Source organism: Camellia sinensis, chromosome 9, assembly GCF_055761805.1.
Source record: "Camellia sinensis isolate YWXY chromosome 9, ASM5576180v1, whole genome shotgun sequence".
Taxonomy (NCBI): domain Eukaryota; kingdom Viridiplantae; phylum Streptophyta; class Magnoliopsida; order Ericales; family Theaceae; genus Camellia; species Camellia sinensis.
In genome coordinates this window covers 26,862,453-26,884,902 of record NC_138969.1, presented here as the reverse complement: position 1 = coordinate 26,884,902, position 22,450 = coordinate 26,862,453, and the positions used below count along the sequence as shown (strand labels likewise).

Sequence of the window (22,450 nt, the reverse complement as noted above, 5' to 3'; positions counted from 1 at the left end):
TTTATTTGTTTTTCTTTTTCTCGTGAAGAAAATTCTTAGAAAGAGCACTGAGATTTTCTATGAAGATTGAACATTAAATAAATTATATAATTTTTATTTTCTATGGAATTTGTGAGTTTGTAAATATTTTTATTTTATTTTATTTAATGGGTTTGAATGAAGTTTGACAATAATTTATTTTGATTCCCAATTAGTTATTATTATTATTGCATTTTGATTTTTAGATGAATGTAAAAGTTGAAAAAAAATTATTTTTGGATAAGTTTAAAATTTTAAATAATTTACTTTAATTATGTTATTAGATATTAGATGGTGAATGAATTTTCTTTTAAAAATGTGCAGTCTCCAAACTGCCACTTGTACATCCCCAAATTATATCCTCACAAATTACAATCTGCACTCTAAATGATTGCAAATTTATGAAAAATGTTTGAGGGTCATCAAATTAGTGATTCAAATGGTTCGAAACTGGTCGCTTTGACTTGTTTTGCGTCCAAAACGATGCCGTTTTAATAATTTATTTGGTGAGTCAAATGGTTCGAAACTGGTCGCTTTGACTTGTTTTACGTCTAAAACGACGTCGTTTTAACAATTTCAAACCATGCGCTCACTGAATTTCGGACCACCAGCCATAGCTGTTTAATTTTTCTCAAACTGTCAACATGTAAACCGAGCCAAACCACAAACCAAATCCTCAAAAATCAATCCGCGAACCCCCTAGACACATGTATGCCATAGTCTTACCCCCATTCCATAGTAGCATCTTATCTTCTGAGTCCTGGGAAGTGAACCCAGATAAAATGGAAATACTCTTTCTGTTGTGCTCTGTGCTCTCCACATTCTTCGCATCCTTCCTTCTCTCTCTCTCTCCTCCTTCTCTTCCGCTCCCTTCTCCGCCGCCGTCTCACCTCCGCCGCCGGAGTCGAACCGGTTTCCCTCTACCAAGGCACCGTCTGGCACGAGCGCCGCCGTCCCCTCTGCCATTCTTTCCAGTACTCCGCCCGCTATGCCCTCATTGACCTCGACCGCGCTCCCCACCCTCCTCCCAACCATCTCTCCGCCGATGACTGTCGCTCCCTCGCCCAAACTAACGGTCCAGTGTAAATTCATTTACTTACTCTTGTTTTTTTTTATGTAAATTATTATACAATTCTTCTTTATAGGGGTTGCTTCTTTTGGATTTGAATTAGAAATTTGCCATATCAAGGTCAAACTACTGTTCTTTCAGTTTAATTTGAAGTGCAATGCACCACACCCACACACACAAAAAAGGGTTAAATACTCATTTGCACTTTGCCCTTGAATTTCAAAACTCAACAGTTAGTCTTCTTACACTATTATCTTATTACAATTAACCATTTTTGTTAGGATTCTATTAGGAATTTACAGAAAGCACATTACACATTTATAATTTTTAGAGGAGTAATGCCTTTATCCGGTGATACTGTTTACACTTTGTTGCTAAGATCAGAGAGACAAAGTGCAAATAAAATCACTAGAAAAGAGTATTATTATTCTAAAACAATCTAGAATAGGTATTATTATCCTAAAGATTCAATAAAGGTATCATTTGCTTTTCACATGATCTGATTTTTTGTAAATTTATAATAGAATTCTAACAGAAAAGATTAACTGTAATAAGATAATATTACGAGGGGTTAATTGTTGAGTTTTGAAGTTTAAGATAATTTAAGGCGCCCCCCCCCCCCCCTCCCCCAAAAAAAAAAAAAAAAAAAAAAGAAAGGTGGTTTTTGGGTACGCGAATTTGTACTAGTAAAAATGAAAGGGATATTTTATAGTAAATTACACTTTTTAAGTATGGCCTATTTCTTGGTTTGGTCCTTAAATAAAAGATTCTCTCACTTGAGTCTCTTGATTATTTCTCTAAATTATTTGTTATTTCTCGCTGTGGTTCAATTGTCAACTTCCTTACAGTTAAGAGGTAATTTAGAAATTTCAAAATTTATCTCACTTTGACGCTTAAAAATTAAGTTTTCTTGCTTTAGTCTATAAAACCACCCCAAACCCACCTACTCTCAAAGTCCAACTCTATATAGAACTGATGAAAGTAAAAAATTACAATGGAGCTGCGTCATTTGAGGAGCAAAAGATTGAGAATCTGAGTGTGGATGCTAGTGGAGGAGATCGGGTGGCGGTTTGGGATGTGGGAGGTGGCTAGTTGTGGGGATGGGGTGAGGAAGTGGTTGGTTGTGGGAGTGAGGTGAGAAGGTGCATGGAGGAGGGGAGAGAACAGGAAGTGAAGGTTCAAGTACTATGAGACAACATTTTAGTGGATGATGTGGAAGTGATTGGGAGAAACATAATATTTTTTTTTGTTTGACGAATTTTTTTGGGGTTTAGAGACCAAAGTATGAACATTTTTTTCTCAAGGATTTAAATTGGAATGTGATGGTGGCTTTTTATGGGATTGGTCAAGGATAGATGACTGTATGGAACATTCTTTTGTGGCGTGAGGTGTAAGATTGGGAGGTGGACCAATTGGTAAATCTTTTGAGTTTTCTGTATAGGGTGCAGTGTAGGAAGTTGGGGGGGGGGGGATTCTATGGTGTGGGCTTGTCCGAAGGCCAAAGGTGTCTTTTCGGTAGCCTTATATCATCGTCAGCTTATGGGAGGGGCAGGGGGGTTGTTTCCTTGGAAAAGTATTTGTGTTACAGGGTCTCCTTCTAAGGTTGCTTTCTTTGTATGAACAACAACTTTGGGGCATATTTTGACCATGGACAACTTGATTCGACATCGACATATTCTGGTCAATTGGTGCTGTATGTGTTGTGGAGCTACAAAATGGTGGATCATTTACTTATCCATTATTCTGTAGCAGCTAGGCTTTGGGCATTTATTGTGGGTTTGTTTGGGCTGGATTGGGTTTAGCCGAGGTCGGTGGTGTGGAAGTGCTTCAGAGTTGGAGGGGGGTGAGAGTATGGAGGCAAAGACGTAAGGCGTGGTTGCTTGCTGCCTACTGCTTAGTGCTTAATGTGGTTGATTTGGTTGGAGAGTAATAGACAAACTTTTCAGGAGGTTTCTCATCTAGTGTCTTGGTTGGAGAATAAGCTATTTTTGGCTCTTCATAGTTAGGTCATGTTGTCGGTGGATCCGGATGTGTTGGCTTTTATAGATTTTGTGGATGATTTGATTTCTTAGTTTGTGGCCTTTTATGGGCTTTAGTTTTGTATTCTTTGCATCTCCTTGATACTTTTTATAATATTTGATTTATTTATCAACCAAAAAAAAAAAAAAAAAAGGAAAAAAGGTTATACTATAAGGGGTACAAGTGTAATTTATTCTATTTTTTTCACAAAATTATAGGGACTAAAGTGGAAAGAATTTGATAGTTCAGGGACCAAAGTGAGAAAAGAGGCATACTTTAGGGGTGAAAGTGTAATGTATCCAAAATTTTGTAGAACTGCTTAAGGCCAACAATACTTTATGAGATGTAATGTTTGGACTACTATTTTATAGAACCTCTATAAGACAAGCGATAGTTTACAAAACATAATATTGTGTTACTAAGAAAACAACATATTCATAAAATGAGTATTGTTGAGATAAGAATGTTTAGATAGATGCGTGGTAAGATTAGGAAAGACATAAATAAAATTTCTATTTTGAGAATATTCGTGAATGATAAGAGTAATACCCGTTGAAGACCTGTAAAAAACAGATTTAAGATGATCTGGTAATGTAGAACAGAGGTCAAGAAGAGTGAGATGATCACTGTAAATGTAAATGTTAAGAAGAGAGAAAGACTTAAATTGATATAAGATGTGGTAGTTGCTAAGAAGCACATATATGTGATAGACATGGACACACAAAATTCCAAAAAATGTAGGATAAAACATGTTGGGGACATGTACAAAATATATAATTTTATATATTTATTATGTCATATTTTTAAATATTTAATATGTATTTTATGTCAAATATTTAATTTTATCAAATTTATCGACCTTAAGGATGCGATTTTAGTAAAAAAAAATTATAAGTTCTAATTTTTTTTGAAAAAAATAGTCATCAACGTGTCTACATCATGTCTTAAGTGTCCCAACATGTCTGACACTAGTACGTGACCCCCAGAGAGGGGTTCGTGCTTCATAGGATTTATTTAATTTTGTGGGGAAGTAGTTTGGAAATACTCTTCCGATCCTGGGGGACGCTATCGATCCTCTTTTGGTCACCTGAAAAGGAATAAACACTCCGGTCGGGGTTGCCGGAATTAGCACTCCGACGGGCCAGTCAGTCTCTACACTCAAGATTACTTATATTCTAAGTTAAGCACAGTAGTTCTCACATACCTTTTACTGGCTGATATTCTTCTATTTATATCCTTTCTCTCTTGGGCCTCGGGATTAGGCCCACTTTCTGTTCGTCATTCGGCTTCCTTTGTAGCAGATTGCTTTTTACTCGGCCCTTGCCTTATTCGGCTATTTGACAATAGGGTATGATTTGGATATGGGATGAAGCTAAATACTATACATACATCCTAGTTCCCCAAGTTCATATACTCGGCCCATTTACGACCCTCATTACTCGGCCCCCACAAATTTAATTGAACTTATAAGCCTTTGACAAAATGTAATGGAAAATAAACTATTCTTGTTTTGGTTATTTGCCAAGTAGTTTAAACCTTTTCACTTCTTATATGCAAAACTGCATCGAGCATGTTTACAATTTATTGAAATCTTATTAAGCCAATAATTTAAAAAGCGCTATAATCTAAAAAAACTAGTTTTGAGTGTTGCCAAATGAGCCATTGGATAATGAGATTCTTCTAGGATGACTATTACTAGTTGTTTTATGTAACAAAAGATACAATAGGTTACAAATTATAATTCAGTTAAGCAAGAAGCTAATAAAAGTTTATAGTTTCTTTGTTATTGTTGCAATCCAATGATGACAATGGACTATCTAACACCCAAATGTACATTGTCATACATTTTATAGTTTAAGAACATGATGTCGAGTACATTTGAATTGGGTCGTCAAATTTTTTCATGAGTTTTCACTCATTGATGCAGAAGTACAAAACTATACTACTACATTAGTTAGTGTAGGAAGTTCATCTGTGTTGTGTATTCATCATTATATGTTTCCCTACATATTTCTATAACTGTATTAGGACTTTGAAACAAAAACCCTTCCAACTTTGAAAGGAAGTCCTTGCTTTCCTTTTTCGGCATTAACTTATTCATTAGGGTAAATTACACTCACCTCCGTTGAATTTTTGTGAAAGACTCACACTTTTGACATAATTACATTGACTACCCTTTTAGTAATGTTAAAGCAACCGAAAATAATTGAAATGGTAGGTAGACACTGAAATAAACAAATATAAATATATTTTAGTAAAAATGAGATGACAACATAATTTTTTCATCTGTACAACTAATGAATTATTGATGAAAAAGAGCCGTGAATAATACCTCAAAGGAGATTGTATAATTATGTCAAAAGTGTGGGGGTAACTATAATTCTTTCAAACCTCAGGGGAGGTGAATGTAATTTACCCTAATCATTATGTTTAGATTTTTTTTCTTTCTTTCTAATGTTTCCATACTGTTTCATCATCATCATCTTCTTCTTCTCCTCTCTCTTGTTGTGTTCTTCTTCTTCTTCTTTTTCTTCTTCTTTTTCTTCTTCTTCTTCACTCTCTGTCTTAGTTGTGTTGTGGTCAGGTTTCTTTAAGCTGATGGTTTGCTTTATTTCACAGTTGCCTACTGACAATTCCTCCTAGTGTGGGGTACGATAATAATCCATTGAGCTTGTATTACTGTTACGAGGTAGAAGGCTTTACCAAAAATTTGAAGCAATGCATTGCTGAGGTATGTGATTCTATTATTTTGACTATTTTTTGTTTTGGTAAATTACACTGTTTATCCCTGTAGTTTGACCCAATTTTCACTTTGGTCCCAATTGTTTTAATTCTAACAATTTGATTCCTACACTTTAAGCCTAGTTTCAATTTGGTCCTTCTGTTCAAATTGGAGATTGAAATTACCAATTATGGGACACTTATTTTGTTGATTTCCTAAGGTGTACAAGAAGGACCAAATTGAAACTAGGCTTAAAGTATGAGGGACCAAATTGTTCAATTTGAAACAATAGGGATGAAAATGAAATTTGAGTCAAAATAGAAGGGTAAAAGGTGTAATTTACCCTTCTTATTTCATTCATTTTGTCAGGCATGCAAAGTTTTTCATATGTCCTTAGCTCAAATTCATACATGCGCACACATTTCAAAATGAAATGGAAAGCTGTCTAATTATTTAGATTGGAAACTCAACTGGGTAATGACCTGATTGTATGAATGAAATGATTTCATTTTGCAACTTGTCTGGCCCGTTGCTTATGATTTCTTATACCATTTAAATTAATTATTGGAAATCAAACTTTGAGTATGATTTTGTGGTATTTTGGTAGAAATTTGAAATTTCTAATTTTCAATACAAGTTCACGTACAATTGATACTATCTAATTATTGATGAAGGAAACTCAAAAGTAGGTAGGTAGATTCAGTGATATAAACTATAAAGTTATGAACTATGGAATGCTAGTATGACTTGCAGACATCAAACAGTAATTAATGACTGAACATCTTGATATCGGAAACTTCTCTCTATCGTGGCATAAAATAATTTTGTTATTTTTTCATGTAATTATTTTATGATTCAATCTTTAAAAATATTAAGAAGTTACATTCGTCATTTGAGGTGAGCTCACGAGCCAGATAGTGGCATATTTTTTCTGCTGAAAAGTTAGTCCATCCAGCAAAAAGTGTTCTGCTATTTTTTGTCTTTTTAACCTGATGGATTTGTATATGGCAGGAGGCATGTCCCTACACATTATTTTATGCTATTACTCGTTTCATGTCATGTGTGACTTGGACAGTTCAAAACTGGACTTCGCAAATATTGAACCGTCGACATAAAACTTCCAAATTTTAAACTGACCTTTTTGTACATTTTGAACTGTCAGTAGCATCATCTCTCAATTTTATCATTGTTGGGAATTTTCTTTCTTGATCAGAAATCTGCTGCCTACATTTTTTTTTTGAAATTTGACAGGTTGTGACGGATCTAATTTCCCAAGTGCTGTGCATGTATTGGCATGCTCATTAAACTAAATAATTTATATAAATGGAAGAAATTATGTTGCTAGATAACTTATGCCATGATTTTGTATGAAATTTCTACTCATAAAAAATGATTGAGTATTAAGTTTTATACTAAACTTAGAATTTTATATGCAAGTTGTCAGTTCTTGCTAACAGCAGTGGTGCTTTCTGATTTTAGGTGACTAATACACCATGGGGTGAAAGAGTATCATTTTTGTTCGATCCTACTACTGATCTAGTTGCAAAATCAGTACATGTTAGTCCATTCATGGTAAGGTTAAGTGATTGCTTGGCTTGTACACTATTTGTTTCCTTCCGTTATTGCCATTTTGCTTTTACCTTTTGAGTAATTAACCTGATGGTTCACAATATGAATTGTTTATAATGCGGAATTAATATGATATGCAGATATCTCTTTGCACTCTTGATATTTCAGATTCAGTTTGTTTACATGATTGCTTATGTACTTATGATTCATACTTCAATAACTTAGGCCCCCTTTTTTGTAATCTCATTAATACCCCCATATAGTAATTTGAATTTGGGCATATCATGCTTTCTTTAATAAACACAACAAAAAAAAAAATAAAAAAATAAAAAAAAATAGTTACATTGCTCATCTTCTAGCTTTCAGCCACTTCTGTGGCAGCAAAGTTTTTTATTTTATTTTATTTTATTTATTATTACAAAACTGAGGTGCTTATAACTCTATTTATTTGACTAATATAAAATAATATCATGAACATCATCTACCAATTGCAAGACACAGTGCTAGTTGAGTGATTGGTCAGTTTCCAATTTAAGAAACATGAATATGGACACAGGACGTGGACACTTTTTTGGGTGAGTACAGGACGTGGACTGTGAAGATTATTGTATTTTCTATTAGTTATTTAGGGTAGTTTAGTCTATTAGATTATTAGGGTTTATTTCATTTAGGTTATATATATTGTACTCAATGATTATTCAATAATATACGAAATAGATGTTCTTTGTTATCATGGTATCAGAGCAGGTTCTGAGTCAAACCTCTAGAAGCCCTTGAGTCGACGTCTTCTTCCCTGTGATCGTCTGGTTTGATTGAAGGCTTCTAGCGACCAACAGTTCTCTCGCGAATGCCTCTGCCTGGCTTCGAGACCCGACTGCCCTGTCTCGCGCCTACCTCTTCTGTTCTGCTTCATGAATTTCGTTCGTGGTTCTCTCAGTAATTTCGGCTCCAAGTCGTCGATGTCGTTCGTCATTCTTTCGTCAATCGCCACTGCCTGACTCTGCTTTGATTTCTCTCTGGTCGTTCGTGGTTCTGGTCGCTGGGATTGGAACTCTCTCCTTCGCCCTTCCTCATCGTGATCTCTGGCTCACTGTATCTCTCTGACTGGTACTACTCTCTCTCTCTTCTCTTCGCACTTCGTCATCATGGTCTCTGGTTCAGTGTGTGTCTGGTACTATTTGTTATTTGCACTGGGTTGTTTGATTATAGCAATATGGCCGATGATAAATTGCAAGCGGTCACGACTAAGTTGGATGGCACAAATTATTCTTATTGGTCTCATGTAATGAAAAATTTTATCATGGGTAAAGGTATGTGGAACTATGTTATTGGTGTAACTACTCGACCATTAGAATCCAAAGAAACTGAGGCTGATGTTGCTAAATGGGATAAGGAAAATGCACAAATTCTTACTTGGTTTCATAATTCAGTTCAAACCACCATTGGTATGAATTTCTCCAAGTATTTTACTTCTAAACAAGTTTGGGACTATTTAAAAACTATGTACCTTGAGTCTAACTTTGCCAAACAGTATGAACTTGAGATGTCCATTCGCAGTGCTAGTCAGAAAGATAAGTCCATTCAGGAATTTTATAATGAGATGACTACTTATTGGGATTAGCTTGCTCTAATGGAACCATCAGATTTGCAGTTACTTGACAGTTATACCAAGTATCGGGAGAAGCAACGTCTTGTTCAGTTTCTTATGGCCCTTCGTGATCAGTTTGAGCCACTTCGGGGCGCTATTCTTCATCGGTCCCCCTTGCCTTCTGTTGATGGTGCTGTCCGTGAACTTATTGCAGAAGAAACTCGCTTTAAGGTGGCTCATGGTACTCCTCATTCCCAATCAGTTTTTGCCACTCCTCCGCTCTTGCCAACCCCACCATCTTCTTTATTTCAAGTTACTGGTAAGCCCAAGCCTCGGGTTTCTATGGATGAGTGCAGCTTCTGTCATCAGAAAGGTCATTGGAAACATGCTTGTCCTAAGCTGGCGCAGCCCAAAGGCCGTTCACCTGGTCCACCATCCTCTAAGCCGACATCTTCGGGATCTCGCTCATCTGCCGCCTTTTCTGCACCAATTTTTGAGAATGGTCTATCTTCCAATATGCAGTCTATGTTTGAGCAGTTCAAGTCTTTCATGGTGGCCAATTCAACTCTTTCGTCCCAGGCTTCCGCTATGACTACCACTCAATTAGGTTTGTCTGGTTCATCATCCTCAGGTAATATCCACACTCCGTGGATCTTTGATTCTGGTTGTTCACATCATATGACCCCTGTTGCATCTCTCCTTAGTAATTGTGTCTCCCCTCCTTCTCCTATCACTATTGCTACTGCTAATGGTTCATCTATGCCTGTCTCCTCTATTGGTTCTATTTTCTCTTCCCATTTGTCTCTTTCTCCTGTATTTTACGTACCTCACCTCTCACTTAGTCTTATTTCTATTAGTCAATTATCTGATTCCGGTTTTGATGTTGTTTTCTCTTCATCTCATTGTGTTGTGCATGATCGGGTCTCCAAGAGGCAGATTGGGATCGGGCGTAGAGTTGGAGAACTATATATCTTGGACAGCTTACATGTTCCTTTATATGTGTCTTCTACTGCATTGTCTTCTTTTTGTTTAAACAATAAGTCCTCTTTATTTTATATTTGGCATTCTAGGTTAGGTCATTTGTCGAGTGATCGTTTGAGGATGTTAGTTCAGTCTGGACATTTAGGCCATTTTCCCATTGCTGATATTTCAGAGTGTCGTGGTTGTAAACTGGCTAAAATGTCTGCTCTTCCATTTAATAAAAGTAGTTCTATTTCATCTTCTCCTTTTCAATTGGTTCATACTGATGTTTGGGGTCCTTCCCCTATAGTTACTAAGGGAGGTTCGCAATATTATGTATCTTTTGTGGATGATTACAGTCGGTTTACATGGGTTTATTTGATGACACGAAAATCTGATTTTTACAAAATATATTCCAATTTTCACTCCATGATTTGCACTCAATTTTCCACCACCATTAAAGTTCTTCGTTCTGATTTGGGGGGTGAGTATTACTTGTCTGAGTTTGAGGAGTTTTTAGCTACTCATGGTACTATTCATCAGTCTTCTTGTTCAGACACGCCTGCCCAAAATGGTCGCGCTGAGCGCAAACATCGCCATCTCCTTGATACAGCTCGTTCTTTGCTACTCTCATCCTTTGTTCCTTCTGTCTTTTGGGGAGAAGCTGTGCTCACTGCTGCATATCTTCTCAATCGGATGCCTACTCCTCTTTTCTCCGGCTCCTCTCCGTATGAGCGTCTTCTTGGTGTTACTCCCAATTATTCTCTTCTTCGTGTTTTCGGTTCTACATGCTTTGTGCTTCTTCCTAAACGGGCGCGCTCTAAGCTTAATCCTCGTTGTGTCCTATGTGTCTTTTTAGGGTATGGCATTAATCAGAAAGGTTATTGGTGCTATGATCCTGCCACCAAAAAGCTTTATGTGTCTAAGCATGTCACTTTTTTGGAAAAACTACCCTACTACACTATACCTTCCACCCCTATCCCTATTACCAAGGAGAAATTGGTTCACATTGACCCATTTCCTTCTGATATTTCTTCTGATGAGTTTGTTTCTGATCTTGAGATCTCTACCTTGCCTTCTCCTAGTACCTCTAATATCTCAGCAGCTCCTCCCTCTCCAGCTGCCACTTCCCCTGCTCCTCTTCTTGTTTACCAGCGTCGCAAAGCACTTCCGAGTTCGTCTGTCTCTAGCTCTATTGTCCCTCCAGCTATTTCTTTGGATCCCGCTCCTCCTGCCCGTCGTTTTCCCACGCGTGATCGTCGTGCTCCGAACTGGTATGGTTTTGGTAATACATGTTTCTTTCTTTCATATCAATCTTTTCTTTCTTGTCTTCATACTTATTTTGAGCCTAGGTCCTACAAGGAAGCTTGTCATAATCCCAATTGGATTGCTGCCATGAATGACGAGTTAACTGCTTTAGCTAATACTCAGACTTGGGATTTGGTTCCATTACCTACTGGCAAGAATATTGTAGGCTCTAAATGGGTTTATAAGGTCAAAACCCTTTCTGATGGTTCTTTGGAACGATACAAGGCTCGTTCGGTTGCCCAGGGCTTTTCTCAGGAGTATGGGATTGATTACGATGAGACTTTTGCCCCCATTGCCAAGATGACTACTGTTCGCACTCTTATCTCTGTTGCTGCTGCCCATCACTGGCCTTTGTTTCAACTTGATGTCAAAAATGCCTTTCTGAATGGGCATCTTGCAGAGGAAGTATATATGCGCCCTCCACCGGGTCTCTCACACCCTCCTGGTATGGTTTGTCGTCTTCGCCGTGCTCTCTATGGTCTTAAGCAGTCTCCTCGTGCTTGGTATGCGCGATTTCACTCTGTTGCACTTCAGCTTGGGTTTTGCCCTAGTCATCATGATTGTGCTCTATTTGTTCGGCGTACTTCTGTTGGCCTTGTTCTTCTTCTGTTATATGTGGATGATATGATCATCACAGGCTCTGATTGTAATACTATTGAGGAGGTTAAGCATCAGTTGTTTCAGGAGTTCGAGATGAAAGATTTGGGGTCTCTTCGATATTTTCTTGGTATTGAGGTTGCTACTTCTCCTACTGGGTATCTTCTTTCTCAGACTAAATATGCCCGTGATATTATTTCTCGTGCCACTCTCACTGATGATAAGATTGTCGACACTCCTCTTGAGTTGCATGCTAAGTTTTCTGCTTCTGATGGAGTTCCTTTTGAGGATCCCACTTTGTATCGTGAGTTGGTTGGGTGCCTTGTTTATCTCACCGTTACTCGTCCGGATATCTCCTATGCTGTGCACATTCTCAGTCAGTTTGTTTCTGCTCCTCGCTCCACATACTGGGCTGCCTTACTCCGTACTCTGCGCTACCTTCAGGGCACTTTGTTGCAATGTCTGCTGTTATCCGCCTCTTCGGACTTGACTCTCCGTGCCTATGCTGACGCTGATTGGGCCGGTGACATCTCTGATCGCAAATCCACTTCTGGTCTTTGTGTTTTCCTTGGTGATTCTCTCATATCTTGGAAAAGTAAGAAACAGTCTGTTGTAGCTCGTTCCACTGCTGAGGCTGAGTATCGCGCCATGGCTCATGCTACTTCCGAGATAGTCTGGCTTCGCTGGCTTCTCTCTGATATGGGCATCTCTCTTTCTGATCCGACTCCGTTGTATTGTGATAATCAGAGTGCTGTTCAGATTGCTCATAATTCAGTCTTCCATGAGCGGACTAAGCATGTTGAAATCGATTGTCACTTTGTCCGACAGCATCTTCAGGCTGGCACTATTTCTCTTCCTTTTGTTCCGTCCTCTCTTCAGTTGGCCGATTTTTTTACAAAGACTCGTACTGCTGCTCGTTTTCGTTTTCTTCTTAGCAAACTTTCGATGCTTTCTGCGCTCGCATCCTCAGTTTGAGGGGGGGTGTGAAGATTATTGTATTTTCTATTAGTTATTTAGGGTAGTTTAGTCTATTAGATTATTAGGGTTTATTTCATTTAGGTTATATATATTGTACTCAATGATTATTCAATAATATACGAAATAGATGTTCTTTGTTATCATGGACATGATACAGTATGAACTTGCTGACAGGGCCAATTTAAAAAAGAAGTGTGAACAAAGACTTCTAGTGGCTATTTAAAATCTGTTGTCAAACTAATTGTAAGTTTTAGGTTGCGTTTGATAGATCTTTCTAACTATGATTTGAGAGTAGGAGTTGTATTTTGAGTTTGTGAGTTTTGGAATTATGATTTGAGTGTGGAAAATTTGTTTGGTGAAAGAGTTTTGAAAAGAGTTTTGAATTGAATGGAGAATTTTTGACGTGACATATGATATTTGATTAAAAAACTTACAACTCATAACTAAACATACAACTCAAAATTCTATTAATACACATAATTTTTTTTTAAAATTCAGAAAATATTTTTTTCGAATATATAAAAATTAATATATGTCAATTGCAAAAAATAAAAAAATAAAAAGAAGGCATTGAAAAAAAAAAAAAACTCAAATGTGTTTGGAACGATTTCCAAACAATGATTCTACACCCATATTCCAATATGATGTTTGGAACGAATTATCAAATCACATTTCCACAACATTTGAAAAACTCTGCAGAAAACTCTGTGCGGCGCGTTTTTCAAATTTGGCATAACCAGTCGTCCCACCGGATGTCCGACCGGACATCCCACCAGTCGTCCGGCATTCAGGTTCCTAAATTTAAAAAGCTCAAAGATGGAGGGATTTGTATGTCACAATTTTATTTTATTTTATCTAATAATTGGCTTTCAAGGTTTATATATATATATATATATTTTTAACTTGTATGCCCCCAAGTGTTCAAAGTGTGTCAAGTTTTAAAAAGATTTTTTTTTAAATTGGGCTACATTGTGTGTCCAACATATGTCATGGTGTGTACAAGGAGTGTTGGTGTCTGACACGGGTTTCACACAGACATTACACCTTCTTAAAAGTGTCTATGCTTCTTAACTGGGAGTTCATTTTATTGATTCAGTCAGTTGGGTTAGAAGATGTCTAAAACATATTTGAGATTGGTGTACTCACCATGAACTTTTTGCTATTCCATTATCTCCTTGTCAAGTGAAAGAATCAACACACTGGATAACCAATGTCTGCAGTTATTCATATATCTCATTAACAATATTTTCAAATTTATTGATGCATTAGTGTAACTAACTTGAGCTGTTGGGAGTATGATTCAAAGGGACTGTTTTAAAGTGAAGGACTTTAAATTTGAATAATCAGATGCACTTGCATGTTTCGGAAAATTCAACTTTGAACTATTGAGCCTTCTTTGTTCTGCAATGGGGTTACTTTTGGAATTAGAAAAAAACCAACTTTGTTATCCTTTATAGAAGACAATCTATTGTCGTATTTCTGTTAATGGATCACCTGGTTTGATATGGCATGGTTATTTGTAGAAGTTCTACAAAAATCTGACCATTTTTCATCTTAAAGTTACTAGTCACAGTGCTGGTTAATTAGACCTCAAACTAGGTATGAAGGCAAGTAAAAAAATTCTTGACAATTGATGTGGTTGATAATGTTGTGGATGGATCTAAGCCCTAAATTTGAAAGGGTGCTGTTTATGAGGCACCGTGCCAGACTTACCATCATGATTTGGCACACAAAAAGGAGAAATTCAAAGGTTTATTCATATAGAGAACTTTGTATCTGATTTTTTCTTTTTTTCTGATAAATTTTGTATCTGAATTATTTTATACAACTGATTTGATTTAAGTGAGCATGGGCATGTATCGTGGAATGACATTTAGAACAGTTAAAGAACATGTTCGCTTTTCATAATGGGTGGTACTTGTTCTTTCACACATGGCACTTGTTCATTCACACATACATGAACCACAATAAATTTTTGGTTCTTAGACACCAAATAGTATGGTACTTTTTGTGACTGTATATGGTATGAAAATATAGGAATTTTAATTAAAGATATTAGAATTATCAAAGAGATGGGATAAAAGGGCCACTTGTGTGTGAGAACTGCACCACTTATATGAAATATGTATTGACTGTCATGCATTATTCGAAGGGATGCTGTTTTTTTATTTACTATTTTTCTCTGTATGTCCATCTGCATTCTAGTCCTATAAATGTGATGAGACTGAAATGCAGGATATGCTTGGGAATTGGAGCATGAAAACAAATGCACCTGGGGATAATATATTTGTAACAATTTCAGTTCGACATCCCAAGCTTGGTGATTATTTCACAGCTTCCTTAACAGGCAAAAGAATCTCATCATCTGCGGCTGACCATGCACTGTTCTTCTGGTTAATGCCCCATAAAGTTGCACTTGCGATATACTGGGAAGTAAATGCTTTGGCTTGGCTTTGGATCTTCCCATCAATCCTTAGTCTGCTAGTCTATTATTTACCTTTAGATAATCCCGTTATGCTAGAAATTTCTGTAAACCAAACTTTAATGATAACAATATTTATATTTAAAAAGTGAATATGTAAATAAAACAAATAAAAAAAACTTACTAGGGTAACTTAGACTCAATTCCAGGGGAATTATGGATGTTTGGGAAAATATTGGTGGTGTTTGGGAAGTTTGTGTGTTGGGTTTTTATTGATTTTTTATACTAAAAGACGAACTTTTTACAAAACCAAAAAAAACAAATCCAAACAAAATATCACATCCAACTCCATAATCATTTCACTTTTTCTCTCACAAACATCACATCCAACCACAAAAAAACTCAATTATATTCCCAAACACCAAAATTTTTTTATCCAATAATATCCTACAACTAAAAAAATCTACATAAAAACCCACTTCCCAAACACCCACATTGATGACTATTGTGAAAATGATAGTGAAGTAGGACAGCTTGCTATATTTTCAGAATAGAGGTTATTTGACAGCCTAAACAATAAGCAATTTAGGGTTTTAACGGTTAAATTAAAGGCTAATAGGTGGGAGAAGAGATTATAGTTGATTTGGGGGTGATAGGATAGGGTTTTTAGGCTGAAAAATGTACTTTTAGTGAGATTTTAATAGAAACTTTTCTGTGTGTGCAAAGAAGAAGAAAAAGAAGGAGAAGAAGAAGGAGAAGAGAGAAAAAGAGGTGCTTCACCCTCGCAAGGGTTAGGCCAATCACACACAAACACAATATCAAATTCTCATAATATCAACTCTTGTATTGAGTCATTGAGATTACACATATATTTATTGTTAAAATTCATCTACTCTCCACCTACTTCACCCACTTAAACCTACTCCACTAAACCTAACCCACTACACCACTACCACCTCACCTACTCCACTAAACCTCTACACCACTACCACCTCACCTACTCCACTAAACCTAACCCACTACACCACTACCACCTCCACTTCACCTACTCCTTACCTACTACACACTCACCCTCTTCTATATATAGGAATCATGAATCATTGTAATAGAAATCAATACATGAATCAATAATACAATTCTTTATTTCTCTTTATACATTAAATTTCTACATGGTATCAGAGCCATAAGATTTAGGCCCGTATTTTGTTTTCTCACCGGCGGGCAGCCGGCCGGCAACCTTGCCTCCGCTGCCCGCTGGAATTTTGTACACATACCTTCACTTTCCTGCCTCTTCCAACTTTCTTACAACTGTTGTCCCATAGATGGGCTTCATATCTACCGGTCCATCTATGCCTTGTGACACCTCTATACTGTGAAGTCCTCTGTCCAAATGCATCAATGGACTTCCTATGGACAACCTGCTTCTGATCAAGCTTCTCAGACCCTCTTTTCTTCCCCTCCTTGAATGGTGTTTGGTACACCTCATGGCCTCTAAATGCATAGTAATCTGAGTATTGCTGGGCTAATAACGAAGGCCTCTCGAGCAACTGAGATGGGGCTTCATATTCCCTTGCCCATCCAGCATCCATAACCATCACTTTGTCACAGTCCATAACTGTGGGTATTCTGTGAGCTATGCTGATTATTGTAAACGACACAAAGTCCTCGCGAATGGTTTTCTGAATGACAACATCGGTCTGGGAGTCGACAGAAGCCGTTGCTTCGTCCATAAACAGAATCTTGCTGTGTTTTAGCATGACTCTCCCCAAGCACAGAAGCTGTCTCTGTCCCACACTCCAATTGTCTCCGCCATCAACCACTGATGCATTGAGTTTTTCAGGCTTTGCAGCCACAACATCTTTTAGTGGTACTGTTTTTTGTGCGAAGGGACAGAAATCATCACATTTCTCACCTTTTTTTCTTTTATTTTGTCCTCCACTTTACACCTCACATGCCTTCTCTCTGTCTAAACAATAATTTTCCACCATCTCCCTCTTTTTCTACACAATATTTTTGTACCACCGCCCACTCCATGATACCAATATCAAAAAAAAAAAAAAAAAACAAAAAAAAAAAAAAAAAAATTTCATTCCAGTTAATTTTTCTGCATTACCACACCTACCATTCGAGTTTACCAAACACACTTGCTTTATTCATATCGGGACTCACCCCGATCACCATTTTACATCCAAAAAAAAAAAAAAAAAAAAAAAAAAAAAAAAAAAAAAAAAAAAGACAAACAAACAAACAAACAAACAAAAAACAAAACAACCGCACCCACAATGGGATTTTTCTTCTCTACTCTACTGCGGGTCTCTTCTTCTTGCTTTTCTCTTGATTGTCCCGTGACTGCCCAGCCTCCATGCTTCCTAGACCACCAAGCAAGTTGCCTCCTCCCTGCTCCTCCACTACAGCATATGGCGGCCCTCCAAATCGGAACATAACGGTGGCCTTCCGCTTCAGCTCCTTGTTTTCTGCCTTTAGCACACTTATCTCTGCTCGCGCATCCTTATACATGCGTTGGAGCAGAGCCAGTTGGGCGTTTAACTGCTGCACCTCATTTGTCCTACTCTGCAGCCGGTTCGACAAATTTGTAACCGCAGTCATGGTTTCCACACATGACTTCAAGGTATACTGATTGGCCTCCACATCCGACTGCACCGCCATTTTTTGCTCCACCGACAGCATCGGAAAGTTCAACGGAGCAAAACCAGAGGTGTTTGGTTGAGGTTCACTGGCCACCGCACCAGTTATTTCTCTTGTGGACTCGTTCAGTTCTGGAAAGAGCGTGAGCAGACCACGGGAAGAGGAGGCCATGTTCTGGGTAGCTGGACGGGAAGAAGAGGCCATGTTGCTGAGTGTTTCAGAGACGGGATGGTTACAGAGTATTACAAGTTTCTTTCTCAGCAAAGGAAGAGTTGTTTTCAGAGGATTTTCAGAAGTTTTTTTGTCTGCCTCAGCCTCAACATCAACCTTGGTTAAATAGCGAGACAGCCACGCGTATCGCGCGCCACTTGACGCCAGACGACAAACGGGCGCGCCAGTCAAGGCACTCACGTGCCTCGCCATCATGTCCGGCACATCTTTTTATGACTTGGGCACGCCTTTTGATGGCACGCCTTTTTATGGATTGGGCACGCCTTTTGATGGCACGCCTTTTGAAAGATTGGGCACACCTTTTGAGGGTGCGACTTTTTAGGGGTCCGACAAGACTCTGTAAACTGTCCCGACATTGATTCCGGTTAGCTCCTTTATGGGTCCGACAAGACTCTGTAAACTGTCCCGACATTTGATTCCGGTTAGCTTTTCCAAGGGTCCGACAAGACTCTGTAAACTGTCCCGACATTGATTCCGGTTAGCTCCTTCATGGGTCCGACAAGACTCTGTAAACTGTCCCGACATTGATTCCGGTTAGCTCCTTCAAGGGTCCGACAAGACTCTGTAAACTGTCCCGACATTGATTCCGGTTAGCTCCTTCATGGGTCCGACAAGACTCTGTAAACTGTCCCGACATTGATTTCGGTTAGTTTCTACAAGGGTCCAGCAAGACCCCGTAAACTGTCCTGCTACAACGGTCCGACATGACCCCATAAACTGTCTTCTACAACGGTCTGACACGACCACACAGTGTCTGCTACAACGGTCCAACATGACCCCGTAAACTGTCTGCTACAACGGTCCGACATGACCCCATAAACTGTCTTCTACATCGGTCTGACACCGCCATCCAGTGTCCTCTACACCGTTATGACACCACCATACAGTGTCCTCTACATGGTTATGACACCCCCATACAGTGTCCTCTACAACGTTATGACACCACCATCCAGTGTCTTCACCAATGGTCTGACACGACCATACAGTGTCTCTTATCCTCTTTTATTTTTATGTATTTTCTTGTTTTGTTACTCTCTCCAAACTCAAGTTGGTTAGTTCCTATCCCCCTTGAGTTTGCGGGGGGCTGTTAAAATTCATCTACTCTCCACCTACTTCACCCACTTAAACCTACTCCACTAAACCTAACCCACTACACCACTACCACCTCACCTACTCCACTAAACCTCTACACCACTACCACCTCACCTACTCCACTAAACCTAACCCACTACACCACTACCACCTCCACTTCACCTACTCCTTACCTACTACACACTCACCCTCTTCTATATATAGGAATCATGAATCATTGTAATAGAAATCAATACATGAATCAATAATACAATTCTTTATTTCTCTTTATACATTAAATTTCTACATTTATAGGCCTGTTTCTAACGACTATGCCTTAAATTTGGAAACTAAGAATATAACTTTCAATTCCACTTCAATTATAATAGGAAACTTTGATGACTTCTAATTCTACTCAAACCATGACATGAATTCAAAATAGGAAATTTAGACCTTTTTGACCACTAAGATTATTCTAGACATAATAAAACTCATATTTAATGACCCATTTAATAACTTGACCAAAAATAAAACCCATTGGTGACCCCTACAACCCATGTCCAACTAACTATTAAAATGTACTATAATGACATAAATTTGTTAGCACGTTTGAAATTAGAATAAATACAAATAAATACTAAAAATTATTCCAAAACTTCAATTCTTGAGGTACATGCTTCATTTGAAATTCCAACTTTGCCTTTTTCTTCTTTCTATGCTTGCCATCAGATGGTCTGCAAAAATTGTGTTTAGTTCGTACTGAAAGCATCCCTTAAGAGGCTTGGACTTCATGTTGCCTGTGGTGCAAACGTCTATGGGAAGCAATGGTCTGAGAGAAGTGAGGCATTTTCACATTAATTTCAAAACTTTGATCAAGATAGATCAGTTAAATTGTACACATCCAAACATATTTGTACAATTTAACATTTATCTCATCTAGTTGAATCATATTTTGATAGTGCAAGGCCTTACGGTCTAATACAAGGTAAAAGGTAAGTGATTTTAGGCAAAAAAATTAAAAAAATCAAACAACTAAAAAAGAAAAGCTTTTTTTAATGTAATTTAAACGTTAGGGCAACATATTCCATGGAATTAAGGTTTTTGGACCCAAAAAAAAAAAATCGTGTTAACAGTGGCTAGTTGAAGCTTTAGGTTCCAATGTTGTGAAGAGGTTGGTAGGTGAATCATACGTAAATTTTTCATTGAGTGGGAGATATGCTTAAGATCAGTTTCAATTTAGGAAAAAAATGGGTCTAAAGAAATAGAATGCTGGCACTTTGACATTCAATCACATTTCCAACCCATTGACAATATGTTTTTGTAGGCTCTCAAGCTCTGGTGGAAAGGTGTAGCATTCATTCAGCATCCAAGGTATGCCAACGTGGGATATAGGCAAGAAGCACTGATACGTGACATGAAACTTCAATGCTGCCCGGCATTTTCACAAGATATACAAAACCATCAACCACTTGAAGGAAGTGATTCCGATTTGTTGAAGGACAAGAATGGGAGGAATCGTCGGTTCACATGGAGAGATGCTAAATGGCCCTGGTGCTGAATACAAGCGGTAAGTCTCTGTTTCCCATTATTTTATCATGAGTAATGGCTAATTATACTTTTTGTTGTCTATTCCTGCTATAAGAAACGACATTGAGGATTGTGAAGGTGGTGGCTGAGTTGGTTGTGTTCAGGTGGTGGCTGCTATTGGCGGCCATGGTGGATGGGTTTGTGGTGAGAAAAATGAGAGAAGAAGACGCCGGTACATGGGTGTGCAGTGGGGTGGAGGCTGCTAGGCCGCGGGGGAGAAGGAGGGGGGAAAAAAAGAAAAACAAAAACAAAAACAAAAATAAAGAAGAGAGCGAGAAGATGGGAGATGGAGTGCCAGTGGGCTAGTGCGGTGTAAGTAGGAGTTGGGAGCGTGTGAATTCATAAATAAATAAATTACAAATGTTACATAATTTTATCATTCAGGTTAGTTGCATGTTGTCACATTTTGCATTTGAGACTTTACTTGCTTGGACTACAGGTGAGTGGTTATGTCTGCTATGTATTTCGTCAAAACTACCCCTTTGACATTTTTACCAACATTTTAATTTGAAAGCATGTTTTAAAATAAGATCTTTATGTTCATTGTGAATGCATTATAATTGCTTGTTAATTTCGTATTGCTCTCTTATTGTCTTCTCATAATGTTACCACACGAAAATGTTCATTGTTATGATACCCATTGTTGGACGTGGTCATCACCATTCGCATGTGATAGTTGTTCTGTAGTCATATACACAACTGTTTACAATATGTTCACCCTTTTAATTACTTTTAAAGCTCCATTTTAGAACTATATTTATTATTGCAAGACATTATCATTCATTGAGTTGTGAGCTCATCATCCCTTGTTATCATTTCAGGTGAACATGGGGAGCATTAGGAGACAATAGCAGCTTTGGGAACCAGTTCTCATGAGACCTCAATAAGACCGTGTGAATGTTTATTGTCATCTGTCACGTTAGAACTTCTCATTATGCAGATTGAATTTATTCTTTCATATAGAATTTATGTTGTACAAAATGATGTGGCTAAACATGTACCTTATGATTTGTGTGGGGTTGTTTGTGCCTCTTTACCGTAACTATTTTATAGAGATGTTCTAGACTAATGATTCTATTTGGGAGACCTTGTCATTTTGAGTTGATAGGTTAGGCTTTTTTATTTCATGGACTAAGGCTTTGTGGTACACATTGGTCATGACGCCTCTTAAACTTGTGCTTGGAGTTGGAGTAATAAAGTTTTTGGGTTACCTGGTTACGCAACTGGGAATTTGAGACAAACTTTGATATGATTAGTGCTATGCAAAACATCCAAATTTCAAGAATGGTGATCAAAGTGTAAAAAACTCAGGAATGGGGTTCACACTAAATCATTTCATAAGTCGTTTTTTTTACTACGTGCCTAACCATTCTTTTAGTTTCTAAAGTCGAAGAACAAATTTGGATGGAATGAAGAATGTAATTGGAAGTTGTGGCAATAGTACAATATGTGTGTTTGGGAACTTGGTTTTTGGATTTTTTATTTTTATTTTTTTTCGCTACAAGGCACATGTTTTACAAAATAAAATAAAAAACAAATTCAAACAAAATATCACATCAAATTCTATAATCATTTCATTTTTTCTCTCACAAATATCACATTCAATTATAAAAAAATTCAATTATTTTTTCAAATACAAAAAAAAAAAATCTCTAATAATATTCT

General features: G+C 37.6%; 1 pseudogene across 1 annotated transcript; it reads left to right on the top strand.

The window, feature by feature from the left end:
- Positions 1-692: 692 nt before the first annotated feature.
- Positions 693-21,864, top strand: LOC114298661 (uncharacterized; annotated as a pseudogene). The gene is made up of 6 exons (XR_014339483.1): positions 693-1,100; positions 5,726-5,837; positions 7,308-7,400; positions 15,064-15,261; positions 20,523-20,765; positions 21,607-21,864. The product of XR_014339483.1 is annotated as an uncharacterized LOC114298661 (transcript).
- Positions 21,865-22,450: the final 586 nt, after the last annotated feature.